General features: G+C 42.1%; 1 protein-coding gene and 1 non-coding gene across 2 annotated transcripts in view; one reads left to right on the plus strand and one right to left on the minus strand.

Annotated features, from left to right (window-relative positions):
• The window catches only part of SETBP1 (SET binding protein 1), a 355,475-nt gene that overhangs the window by 124,554 nt on the left and 216,909 nt on the right, over positions 1–14,012 (plus strand). The gene's annotated exons all lie outside the window — the stretch shown is intronic.
• LOC126021669 (U6 spliceosomal RNA) lies at positions 10,313–10,416 on the minus strand. Its single transcript, XR_007500163.1, has one exon. It is a non-coding gene; the product is annotated as a U6 spliceosomal RNA (small nuclear RNA).

Genomic DNA, 14,012 nt, shown 5'->3' on the forward strand with positions numbered 1-14,012 from the left:
ATCTATCATTAAGTAGAAACTAAATAAAATTTCCTTTCTATTGGATTAATTATTTTAGTTATAAATGTCTCAGTCACTGTGAAATTACAAAGTTATAAATTACAAAGTAATAAACTATGATTGTGTTTCAGGCATATACTACTTTAACATTGATTCCTTCACCAGTGTCCAAATATTTTCGTCCTCCAGTGTCCCCCTGTTTGCCTCCCACCCACCAGTCTGGTTTTTATAAGAGACACTCCCTCACTCCTCCCTCCCTTTGCAGTTTTTGCTCTGTGGTTTACAGTGCATTTGCTAATAGAATTTTATACATAATGTGTTTTTTTGTGGGGTGGTTAGGTCACACCTGGTAATGCTCAGGGGTTTCTCCTGCTCTGTGCTCAGAGATCGAACCTGGGTTGGTCCCTGGTCAGCAGCCTGCAAGGCATACCACTGTACTATCGCTCCAACTCCCACATACATAATATTTTACTACCTTTCACATTCCCTTCTCTTCCTGGCTGAGCACTTCCCTCTACCAATTGTTGCTGACTCCCTATCTTCTCCCCCTGTCCCTTCAGGTGGCATGTTTGCTCCTGAGCATCAATTCTCATGTTCTTTGTTTCCATTGTCTTGGGCATTTGTTTCTTTATGTCTTTGCTCAGCATGATAGTCTCCAGTCTCTTCTTGTAGCAGCCAATTGCATGACTTTATCTTTTCTTATGGCTGACTATATCTCATTGCATATTCTATTGCTTCTATATACCATAGCTTCTTTATCTACTCATATATTCTTGAATATTTGTGTTGTTTTCCGATTTTGACCATTGTGGATAGTGCTACAGGTACATAGGTGTGAAAATGTCTATTCTCCATTTGTTTTCAGTCACTTGCAGAATATTTCTAGAAGTGGGGTTGCTGGATCAAATGGGAGTTCCATTACTAAATTTGTCTGATGAATGCTCCCACCAGCATCAACATCCCACCAGCAGTAAATGAGGGCCTCTTTTTCCCCACAGCTATTGAAGTAAATGTTTGATTAAAGAATACAAAAGCTAAATCCTTTAAAGTTATGGAACCATGGTAACAGGTGTACTTTGAGCTGGGGAGGAAACAGGTACAGACTTACTACACCATGACCTGCGCCTAAAATGTTGTGCAGGGCACAACTTGTACAAATGTACATGACATCTTAAGAAGTAAGATTATGAGAAATAATCTTGGAAACTTCCTGGAAATTATAATTGAGAATACGATTTGGAAAGAAGGCCTTTCCTGGTGGGTGAGAAAGAATGCATAAGCACAGGTACATGGAGGTCACTGCTAACATGAATTCTGTGCCACTCAGGGTCTTTGACCTAATCCTTGCTTAGCTATACTGAGGGTCAGTTGGTATCTCCCATGAGGGACTATGCGTATGATCATAAACACATTCCTGACAGACATGGGATCCTTGGATTTGACGCATACCATGTCAAGAGCTCACTTTACACATGGATTCTTATGAAGAAATCAGGAACATTACTGAGATTTACTAAGCCTCCATGCACATAGGACACCACGGGCTAAGAGAAGAACACGTCACCATCCCAAGGGCTCATCTCTCATGAGGAAGAAACAAAATACAGTTTAGCCCATAGCCTAACCAGAAAATGTATAATAAAAAGCCTCACTCAGGACTTTGGAGCTCAGAGAGGGGCGCAATAAGCTACGAATCTAAATACAACTTGACTCTGAGTTGAATTTGCAGAGAGAGGATTTTACACTAGGCCAATACACACCTATCAGCTTCCTAGGTACAAATTAAGGAGAAACAAATAAGCAATTCTTCTATATGTCTCATCTGCCTGGCTCTTTTGTTGATATTGGGTACTGGTGCTGGTGCATCAGAAATCAGATACCTTGGGACATAATTTTTCTTGAGACATAAGTAGGATGCAGCATGGTGTGATGATTTAATTCATGTGCACATTCTGTAAGAAAGCTACTTAACACATTGTTTGCCTCCTGTGCTCTGGCTTGGAGGACAGTGACTATTGGGGATGACACTCCTTGTGCTCACTACCTAGTCCTGTGCTTGATATCCACATGGGATTTGATCATGTGACATGTTCTGCTTTGTGACTTTCGCTTTCCTTGTTTGATGGTCTGAGGAACCCCACCCACAGTGCTGGTAGTAAGAGCTAGGATGAGGCTGAGGTTGAGGACAGAGCCCCAATAATTCTGTTTCTGCAGAGCCGACTCACATAGCTCCACTCTAAGGATTTTTCTTGGAAGTTGAAACATGCAGATGACCTCTGGGGGGTGCAGGGGACTGGTTCTCTTTGGGTTTTCTCTTCATCTGTAAATGGAAAAACTTGAGGATACTTTTCACTGAGACATCTTGTGTCTGCCTCCAATGCAGTGTTCCCAATTCCACATGAACACTGCCTCTACAACCCCTGGGCTGTTCCTCCTGCAGCACAAAAGTGATGTGCTGCTCCAAATCAATAAGCAGATTCAAGAAGCAGTGGAGAGAGCCTGGGAACCAAGGGACAACAGATGAGAGAAGAACGGAGGAGTGGGGGAGGAGAGGGGTTCTGTCCCAGGCAGCTTCCCACAAAAGCAGCCAGGGAGCTAAGCGTCCTCTGGCCTTTTTCATTCCCTGGCGTCATCTGCCTGGGAATCTGCTAATGGCTGTGCAAGGGGGGCTGCTGGGCTGACCTGAGGGGACAGAAAGGGAGGGGCTGGTGGCAGGTGCAAGCCAAGGCTACAATGCAAATCTTGGGGCAGGATCGAGGGGCCAGGCCTGGGGGCAGTTCTGCAGCCTTTCTTGGGAGAATAGAGAGGGAGGTTGGCAGCTGGTCGAGGGGAGAAGGTGCAGGAGGGGAGGGGGCCCCAGCAGGGGTGGGGTGACTGGCCCCCTAGAGAAACCCACAGTGAAGTGAGTTCTGGGGCTTGGCAGTCAGTGCCTTGTCCATGTCCAGCTGTCACTATGGCAGAGCTGGAGCCCTCCTGTGAAGCTTGGGGCAGAGGGTGTCATAGGTGGGTGGGTCCAGGCGCTGCAAGAAGCCAACCTCATTGACCTACTCTGATTCTATGCACTGTGACCTGTCAGTTCTTCATCTGATGCTGTTCCTGCCTCACATGCTTCGTGTTTGCTTTTTTATGCTGGACCCAGATTTAACAAAGAAGGATTTAAAAATTTAAAAAGGATTGTGATTTTTTTTTTCTTCTTCTAATACCTTCCTACTCATTCATATTCCGCTCTCCCCCTCCCTGTTCTCCATCATGTCCTTTAGCCTCACTCTGACCTGAGCGCTTGCTGTCATATTCCAAGTTGACAAGGATGCATTAAACACGGAGCTGGACTCAAGAGTTCTCCAGATTGCTGCTCTTCTGGGAGTTGTTTTCTTTGAGATCAGAGAAGAATATCACCCCTGGGTTAAGTCCAGACAATACACAGAAAGTGCCAGGCCTACCTCGGTCCTTTTGTGAGGGACAAAAGGCAGAGCAGCATGGAGGCATCAGCCTATCTGCCCCACTGAAGGTGAACCCAGTGATATAAGTGACTGGGTGCAGAACCAAGAGCACTTCATAGAAGACTAGACTGGAAGGCCAGTTCGTGGTGGGGGAAGCCTAGCAATCTAAGGTAGGCACCTTAATCGTGTCAAGGCCAGCCCACTCACCTGGCAGTCATGGATGAATCTGGGCCAAAGGCTTTTCTAAGGTGTCAGGGTTAGACACCAGGGCCTCACAGATAGAACACTCAGTCTTAGCTTTGTCCCTCTTAGACCTGCTTCATCCAGAACTAAATCAAGAATCATAACAAATCATGAGTTTTGCATGTCAGGGTTGTGCCTACATGGAGGTAGTGAGGACACTGAACCCATTAAACTCCGTCTTCTTCATCTTGATGGGGGTAGGGTCCAGAAACCAGGAGGTGCAGGATTGTCTCGGTTTCCAAGCATAGGCCCTTGCAATTCTTAGATCCAAACCAGTTAGAATCTCTGAACTGAGGCCTCACAACTGTCTTTGTAAATCTGACACCTAAAGCTCTTGGAAGTGCATAGTTTTCAGAATGTCTTGGGCTCCAGTGATAGCTAGGCCATTTCCTATGATCTCTGTCTTCTGTACTTGCCACATAGCTTGAATGTCATCTTCACCAGGTGTTCTTGGCCACCGGTATCAGTTTGAGCTTGGCCATTTATCTCATTTCATCCTCTTTTTTCAGCAGTGCTAAGTTATTTCCTCAGAGGAAGTATCTAGGGAGCAGTGAGCTGGACTTGAATCTTCTGCCTAGCTAGTTGTTTCACATGCCTCTGCTCATTTCTGTTGCCTTTAGAGAAACAAAATTCTTTTTATTGTAGAGATATTTCATCACCAAATATTTCACATACTGAAAAGAATTTAGTCTGTTGGAGATTCAGAGGGTCATAAAAATCACTGAACCTTACAGCAAGGTCTTCAGAGTTCATTGCTCTCAGCCTCCTTGTTTTTCAGATGAGGAAGTGACTTTGACCAAGGTCAAGTGGCCTGGCATTCACAGCACCTGGTGGACTCTTCTTTCTACTCCCAAAACGAGGTCTGTTTTTGTCTAAAACCAGTGACCATAGGCCTTGGGTCATGACTGGAAGTTGAGTAGGTGACAGGTGTCCTTTGGGGCTTTGTTTGGTTTCCTTACTCCCATTCCCATCTACCCGCACTGACCTGCTTTGAAGAAGATTGTGATCGTACTAGCTATCTCTTTCTCAGTGCCTGAGAGGAAGTTCAAAAGCACAGCCATGTTTCTTTGATATTTGTTATTTTTGCAAAAACGGAAAAACCTTTGGAGAGCTCATGAAAAGAAACAAACACATATACATACAAACACACACAGTCTCACAAGCTTAACAGGATTAAGTCCAGTTGTTCGAGTTCCATTGTTCATTTCTGAAATCAGTTCACAGTTTTCCATTATGCTTTAGATTCTTTTGCACTTGCTTTTCCTTAACACAGTCACATATGCTGCCCTAGCACTTGTTTGTTTAATGATTCAATATGTCATTAGATACACACACCATCATCATCATCATCATCATCATCATCACCTTTACACAAATTTATTCTACTAATCTTATTTTGCGAAAGAGTTAGACAGTGATTTGGGGGTGGGTGGATAGATGGGTGATACTCTGTCTGAAGTGCTCAGGAATTACTCCTACTGGTACCAAAGGGGCCATATGGGCTGTCAAGGATCAAACCTGAGTTAACCACATGCAAGGCAAGCATACTGGCCACTGTATTTTCACACCAGCCCCTGTATAATTTTATAATGTAGCTTTTTTAATGTTCGTGATTATTTTACTAGGACAAATGCCTGAAAGCAAGAATAGACTTTTCCCTTTATTATGATACCTGTGTCATGTTAGTTTATAAAAGACAAATGGAATGCCATCTGGTGTTGAGTGTAGGTGATCCCTGGTTTCTTTGTGATATCAAACACCAAATGTCCCCATTCCTTCTCCCATCAGAAATCTAAATTATTATCTGACAGTCCTCAGCTCAGAGCAGGGATACTATTTTTCCCTCACCTCTTCCTGCTGCTACATGGGTGGGGGGTTTTGCATTTCATAGGAATTCTTATTGGAAATATGGAAGTATAAACAAAAATGGAGGCTTTTTTTCTCACTTGCTCTCTACAACTTCCTGAGTGGTCACAGAAGGCACCCCTGAATGACAGCAGGACAACAGGACACTGAGCTCCCAGACCTCAAAAGCATGTTCAAGGATTTATGATGGGTATCAGAGCATGAGATTCACATCCAGAACCTGCTCTGGCAATGCAGTGTTTTCCCTGGCACTATAATGAGATACTTTTTTTATAGCCACACTGGGATCACTCTCCATCAATTTCCATCAAAAAGATTTTTCCAGATTGAGACATGCAGCCAAAGTGGACATACTTAAGAACAAGGCCAGAGATACTACTCCTCCACGCTGCAGCCTGGGGTCAGGACCACTGCCAAGCGAAGACCTGCACAGTCTTTCACAAGGATATTTTATGCAGTACCATCTCTCCTAGTGATGTTGGTAGAATGCAAAGGCAGCTGGAGCTGTGGCAGACCTTCTAGCCCAGGGCTTAAGGAGGCTGGCTGTCTCCTGGGGGAGTGGCTGCAGTATCTGGCAGCTCTTTCAGGCCTGCTCAGCGGGAGGACATTCTTAACAAAGCCAGCCCAGGCTGGGCTTGGAGCCACCCAGCTCAGTGCCACGTGGCGGGTGGACAGTAACATGGTTAAAAGTTGGGTGTCAGTGCTGAGCTTCCCACTCAGTGGTACCCCAGCTTGAGGCCTTTGTTTTCTTCCACAATCATATTCAGCAGGTGAGACTTGCAGATAACCCAGAGGGAAACTCCAGAAGGTAGTGAAGATGTCATCCCTTTGTTTGCTAAGTGTTCTAGATTCTCTTGGCCCTCCAACTTTGAGGGTTCAGTCCCTGCTTATCCTCTGACTGGTCTTGGAGTCTTGGTCTAAGACTGATCTAAATCTAAATGGGGTTTCCAAGCAATACAGGGCAGATTCTGTGTTGTTCTCCCAAAACCTACATGCAGAGCACATCTTCAGGAAATGAATGTGATATTTAGAGAAACACAACGAATTCCCATTCTGTCACTGACAAAGCTTTTGGAGTATCAGCCAGACACTAGGCATGCAGGGATGGGATGATAGAGACTCAGAGTCCATGTACAAAGGCCACCTGCAGGTCCCTGGCAAGGTGCTATCCAATGCACATCACCTAGCACAGGGTAATTGCTCAAATATTACTTGTCTGGAGACTTCCTGAAGACATGGTCACCAACTCTAAGACTCTCAGGGCAGTGAAGATGGATAAATTGTCATCATGACAGTGATAGTGTCTTGATGGAAATGTCTATGTGCTAACTTGAAAACTATCAAAGTAAATTTTCCTTCCTTAGTAAAAGGATTATACTTTTTTACTGGCAGGTAAGGACTCTGCTTCCCATAGGATATCCAGAGAGACAGGTTATTTCACACAAACTCTTTTTGCTCTGAAAATAACATGTGTTGGTAGAAAGTTGTCTGGATTGGTGGTAGGGAGCCCTGTTAGCAGACCTCCTTCACTGCAGTCACCTCAGGCAGAATCTTTGTGCTGCAAACATTTTCTATAAAATTGTATAGAATTTTTGTTGACTCCCTGTTGACTTCCAGAAGACATTACTTAGGAAGTCTCTGCTGGCTCTCTAACAGTCATAGAATAAAATCTTAACTCTGCAAGGTAGGAACAAGCTTTCTTTAACGTGCTGGTTTGATTCCAGCAGTCTGGAGAATTTTCTCAAACTTCCTTTATATCTTTTCATTCCTCTACAGCCTTGGGCAGTGGTCCTCTGCTGAGAATGTTCTTTCATATTGGCTCATCCAGGGGCTGGCTGTTCAAGCTCCTTTTTGCCTTACATTTTTAAGCAAGAAAGTTACTGCCTTTTCTGAATGAAACTCAAATTTCTCACAGCAACTTTCTACCAGAACAAGTGTCCCATCCCATTTCTATTATTTGTGTATTATCTTCTCTCTCTTCCCTGCATTTATCAAAAGTTTGAGTACCCCTGATGCTCTCCCAAAAATAAGTACCTTGTTGAGAATGTACTGGAATCTACTGAGCTTTGTATTTCACTGCCCTGGGTAGAAAAGAGCCTGGACTGGAAATGACCAGGAAGTTGATTTCAGTTGCATGTTCCAAAGAATCTGCTTGGATACAGAGCTGGCCAACAAGGCCATGAACCATGCTGGTGTCTCTGAAGGGTCAGGTCCATAGCTCACAGTACCTGCCTTTAGGGAAAAACTGCATTGGTTTAATCCAACAGGATTAGATGAGCGGAAAAACTCTGAATTGTTACATGAGTGATCTGGGGAAGAATGCTTGCTACCCTCATTCAGAACCCTAAGTGAACTTAGAATCATCTCCTGTCTCTAGAGGGGAAGAGTTTTTATAGGATGTTTCATTTACACTCTAGCTACCTATCTGCAAATCTTTCATTATTGGATAGTCCAGGGAGTATCTGGATATTATAACTTCCTGAGAGGAATAATCTTTTAGCATTCCCATTTAGCATGTCATCAGAGTACTTAGCATTGTCTTGTACATAAATATTCATCAGTTTTAATGTGTCTTCCAAAACCATTGGCAGTTGATATATAAATGCTGACTAGCAAACTAGTTGCTATGAAAATGTCAGAGAGTGAAGAGTGTAGTAGTTCTTCAGCTCTTCACCCCCAAATTCCTACTTGAATATGTTCTAGATGAGTGAGAAAGGTGTTGAGGTTTGCTTTCGCATGAGCTTTGCTTTGCTTTGCAACACATTTCCCTAATGTCAAGCAGCCACTCAATCTAAAGCACATATTGGATGTGATCAGTATTTAATAGGCTAAAAAGAAATAAATATTTCTGGACTTATTTTCTTGCAAATGATATTAATACATACTTCCACCCTCCTGGGGTTAATTTCTAACACAAAACCCTGTGATAGCTTTCTTTTCCTGTTCTAACAGCAAGTCATGTTTTAAAGAAAGAAAGGAATGAGGCAATGATATTTTTTCACGCAGGATATAGGTAGCATTTATTTTTTTAAACTTTATTCTTATCATGCAAATGAAAACATTTGTTTCATGCTGAAGATTCACTCCCCATTAAATCTCATGAGTTGGGAACTTAAGTGCCTCCTATTGATCTGAAAGCCTAGAACTTTCAGTTGCCAAATAGCACAATCTGTGGAGTTCTTCTCAGGTCAAGAAAGTTCAAATTTGACTACACAATAAAACTCTTTGGTTTTGGAACTAAAGGCTTTTGTGCACAAGGGAATTGGAATAATCTTTATTAGCCAAAGTGCCAAAGAAGTAGAAGGGTAGATAACCTAAATGAAGAGTCAGAAAAATTTCTGATCTCAAGCCCCTCTATTTAAAGACTTAAAAATGGTTTGATTCATTTCTTCATCAAACTGTTTCATTGTTCTGAGTTTATGAGGTAAACTGTGATTAAGAACATTCAGGGATGGGATTAGTTATATTTTAGAGAAAACAATTCTTGATGAGTCCTCAGTGGACTAGCATGTTGGCCTAATAGCAACCATGACAATCGCCCCAGCTGGCTGAGAGACTGTCTCCCCAGAGTCCTCTAAGGATGTATTACTCATACCCAGGCTCTACTAGTTTCCACCCCTGTACTCGGTTCAAGTCTGAGACCAGTGGTGGTACCTTGAAAGATGAGAGGTGAAGAATGAGTAACTGGAGCCAAGATTTTAAAGCCACATTTCCCTTATGGTTCTCAGTCTTCTTTAGACCTCAATATCCATGTATGCAAAGTATCATCTAGCCTTCTCTTATTTAGTGTACCTGCCAGGCATTTGCTCCTGTGCTGTAATACCAAGGGCAAAGTTTTGCATAATTCTACTAATGTGACTCTTTCTCATGACATGTGTCTAGTCTCATAAGATTCTTCTTTCCTAAGATTTCTGAATATTCAATAAAAATTTAATACCGTTGGCCCACTAACACAGATTCTGTGAAAAGTAGATGCTTTTTAGTATCTGTTGATAGATTTCTTGATGTTATTCTGTGTTTCTGAGAGTCTTTTTGATCATTTTAAAGGGTAGGATTTTAGCTGTTGTTCAGAAGGACCCATTCAAGATTGAACAAACATTTAGCAAGTGATTTTTTTTAAGAGACAACTTAAGACTTTTAATGCTTTACTCTTCCTCCTTTTCCTTTTTCCCTAAGATATTGCCCTTTGATACAACTGATTGATAGGATTGCTAGGGAAGGAAAGGAGAAAGAAGGAACAGTGAGAAGGGTAGAGAGTAGTCAATCAGGTAGAAAAACAAAGGAGTAGATTATTCTAGAAAGTGAAAGAGGTGGGGGCCCAGATGCTGGGCAGTAATTTAGAAGAGAGTCAGGACTATGTTTTGAGATGTCTTCCAGAAGCTAATCTTATTTCCACACTTAGCCCAAGTCTTCTCCTGTGTCTTCTAAGACATTTCTATGCCATGTTAGGTAGAGTTTTTTCCTCTTCTATTTGAATTTGCTCTGTCTGCTGCCTTCCAAATGTATACACTCAGGTAATGTGTTTTCAGTGGTTCTGTCTGAAGGGAAACCCCTGTGCTGCCTGGATTTCCATCTTGTCTAGTTCCAAAGCACCTTGGGAGGTATTGTCTCAAGCCAAACTCAGCAGGTAGGGGAAAGAAAAGAAGAGAAAGCATCTCAGAGCAGAGACTTCTCTGAAGTTCTGCTTCATCTACACTGGAATCTAACTTGAGCTACAAGTTCGGTGTAAACTACAAAGAAAGGGGTACCATTAAATTTTTTTTTTAAATATAGAACACTTCACGAATTTGCATGTCATCCTTGCACAGGGGCCATGCTACTCTCTGTATCATTTCAATTTTAGTATATGTGCTGCTAAAGCGAGCACAAGTACATTTAAATTTAAAAAAAATTTAAATCACTTTTTAAATTGTGTCACTACAAATTACAGATTTAAAAAAGTATTCATTATTAAGTTTCAGATGAACAGTATTCCAAAACCAATTCTTTACCAGAGTCCACTACCTTCCACCAGTGTCCCCAGTTTCCCATGTGCTCTCCCCCAGCCTGCTTTTATGGCAAGCACCTTTCTCCTCCACCATTGCCTCAGTGTTAACCCCAATCTTACACCAATGACAAGCTTCCTGATAAAGACCAGTTACCCTCTCTTCATTTTTATTGCCTTTGGGCATTTGATATTCTCCTGTGAAGTTTCTTTATATGCCGCATATGAAAAAAGACATTTTTATTCGTTTGTTTTGGGGCAGTGCTCAGGCTTTACTCTTTTGGCTCTGCACTCAGGTGGGGCTTGGGCAACCATGTGAGAAGACAGGAATCCAATACAAGTCAACTGTTTGCCAGGCATTTGTCCTATCTACTAACTTTCCAGTCCTACGAGAGAGATGTTTCAAAGGTCCATTTTCACTTTACAAAAGGCAGAGATTTCTGCAGAACATTTCTAAACATCTTTTCAAGAAGAATCATCTCATGTAGTCGACAATATTTTCAAGTCTAATTTTAGGAAAGATAGAAACACTAATCAAGCAGATGGCTCTCAAAGTGATCTTCTTGTAAGGTAGAATATCTAAGGTTAAATTGGAAATTCAAGAAAACATTTCCAAGGTAGAATGAGACAATGTGGCTCATCAATTTCAGGGCAACACTCTTCTCACCCATTTATCTCAAGAGGAAGGAGAAAAATAATTTCCTGGTTGATAAAGATATTTTTGATGTAGTTATACTGGCTGGTGCAAATAATAGCAGTGATAATGCAGTAGTAGCAGTGTTGGTGGTGGTAATGTCACAACAAAAGCAGGACAGAAAACTGTGGATCTGGAAACAGGTCTGAGGTCCACTACAGCACTCTAAGAGCCTAGTAATGTGATTCAGGATGAAGGAATTCATGTCCTTTGCCTTGGGTTCTCTCTCAGCATACAGAGAATAAGGACTGACTCATGTCGAGGACTGAATGAAGTCAGGTAGGACAATGAATGGTTTACCAAACAATGTATTGGGAACCTAATAGGTTCTCACTAATGGCTAGTTGAATCTTATTACAACAAATGATCTTGAGAAAAAAAAGAGGGCATGCCTTTTAGCAAGCTATTTGTTTTGAGGGAAAGCAATAGGTGTTTTTGTCTTGGGAACTACTAGTAATGGCATTTTCAGCGATTCAGATTTACTAGGAAGTCTTGCTCTGGTTGCCTGTCTTACTCTGGTAGGGAAAAGGTCCAAAGGAGCTAGAGAAAGACACCCCTCTGCCCCTCCCCACCAGTCTTGGTCCCCTGGCAGGGCACAAAGATCCACTACATTCAGCTCTCTGGTTGCTTTGTACCTGTTGGGCCTGCCCGCTCAGAGGCCCTTTTTGCCTGTTCTTTTCTTCTCTCTCAAAAGACCCCAAGGGGGTCTCAGGGCCCTGTGGCTGGGCTCCCAGGACACCTCACAGAGGCTGTGTTGTCCCATAGAAAGGCATGTGGAGTCCCAGGGTGAGAGTGAGGAGGACATTATCAATCAAGAGCTGTTAAAAGCCAGGAGAGAGAAGAGAGAGCTTGCAAGGACTGGGAGGACTGAATTAAAGTGGAGGGTTTTATTTTTTTTTCCCCCCTCCTGTTCCTGTTGTTGTCCTTGTGGAAGGGAGCATTCTTGGACATCTGCCCAGACACATGCTGAGTTAAAGAAGCAGCAGGATAAATTCTTAAAGAATGAATTGGGAGAGGGGAAGGAGCAGGGGGTGGGGGAAGGAGTAAAAAGGAACCAAGGAATGAGTCCAATTCCAGACAAAGGAGGCCCCTACAGACCAGACCAGCCCCAGCCTGGTCCTTTGAAGGTTCAAATATTGGTTTGTTCAGCACATAATCCAGAAACACCAGTGCTTCCTAGAAGCAGCGTTGGGCCCACAAAGGGGCTACGGAGATAAATGGCAAATTGTTGAGCTTTTTCTTTATATCTAATACAGGCTGAGATGATTTGGGCAGGGGGAGACCACCCTACCTTACTTATTGATCTCAGAGATATTTACTGATGAATTACACTTTATAGAGCAGTGCTGGTGACAGAACAAGAGGTTTCTCTCTCTCTTAATAGCCTAGGTGTTCTTGGTGGCAAATGTCTTCTTGTTTGGGAAGAAAAGAGGTAGTGAAAATACTCTTCTGAATTCCATAGTAGAAAAGTAGGTAAAATCTAATTAAAGGTACCCAATATAGTTTAGAAACAAAATAAGCAAAACAAGACCTTATGGGGCCAGAAAGTGATATTATAATGGTAGGGTGTTTGCCTTGCAAGTGGCTGACCCAGGTTTGATCTTCAGTATCCTGTATAATCTTCCAAGACTGTCAGGAGTAATTTCTGAGTGCAGAGCCAGGAGTAACCCCGAGTGCTATTGGGTGTGACCCAAAAATCAAAAATGAAAAAAAAAACAACAAAACAAGCAAACAAACAAACCAAGCAAAAATCAAACAAACAAAAATAAACCCCCCAAAACAGACCTTGTATTGATGGTCAGGGGTATTGAACACAGGTGTATACATCTAGATTTCCAGATTGTAATTGCATTCTCCTTCCTACTGGACTGGAATGGACCAAACAGATTAATAGAGATGCCCGTGTGTTGTACTATTCCTTCTATTTGTTCTGAAGTTCAAAATAAGAATTATGTTCCCTGCTGCTCCCAGGATAATCAGACCAGACTTCAGAAAAGATAAGTCAGTGAGCATCAGACAGCTTGAGCATCCCATAGTAATTTATCCACTCATTTCTTTGATGCAGTATTTCTGTCTTAGCTACCCAGTAGACATTGTCTGAAGGCCTCTTGTGTTCCTTCCCTTGTCTTAGGTTTCGGGCATACAGATATATTGAGACTGAATGGCCAATCAAACCCTAAAATATCATCATTTCCATGGTACTTAGTGTTTCTTTCCTTCCTAGGTAAGTTCATACCACAAATATTAACTAGAATACACTGTACCATACATAGGGAAACAAAACATTGTATAGATTGTATGAATAGCATTTTTCTTAGGTTAAGCATCATACATTTTGTATGACTTATTGGTTAATTTCTAGTAGACATTTATTTCAGTTATCCATGGATGCATAAATGTCTCTGCAGTTCAGTAAGTGGGAAATACAGAAAAGGTGGAAGGAACAGGGAAAATATGCAGTAAAGCAGTAAAAAATTCAACCCAGCTCACTGGAACTTGGTATCATTGACCCCAAAAGAAAGAGAAGTATGCTGCTACCCAGAATGGGAGAGACCAAGAGACTAACTGAAAAACACGAACTGGGCTTATTATGGTTCCAAGTGAGTATAGTTACTTCTCAAAGTGTTTTGCTTCTAAAAGGCTGTGCACTTAATATTGTCATTGTTCAAAATACCTTTGAACTCTTCCTTTGTTGTCTCCATGTCACTGATAAATTTTAGAGAAGAGAGGCCATCACTGCAGTTTCAGACTTTTGTAGCTGACTTTCCCCAACAGGGTCACATGA

This window comes from Suncus etruscus, chromosome 10, assembly GCF_024139225.1.
Source record: "Suncus etruscus isolate mSunEtr1 chromosome 10, mSunEtr1.pri.cur, whole genome shotgun sequence".
Taxonomy (NCBI): domain Eukaryota; kingdom Metazoa; phylum Chordata; class Mammalia; order Eulipotyphla; family Soricidae; genus Suncus; species Suncus etruscus.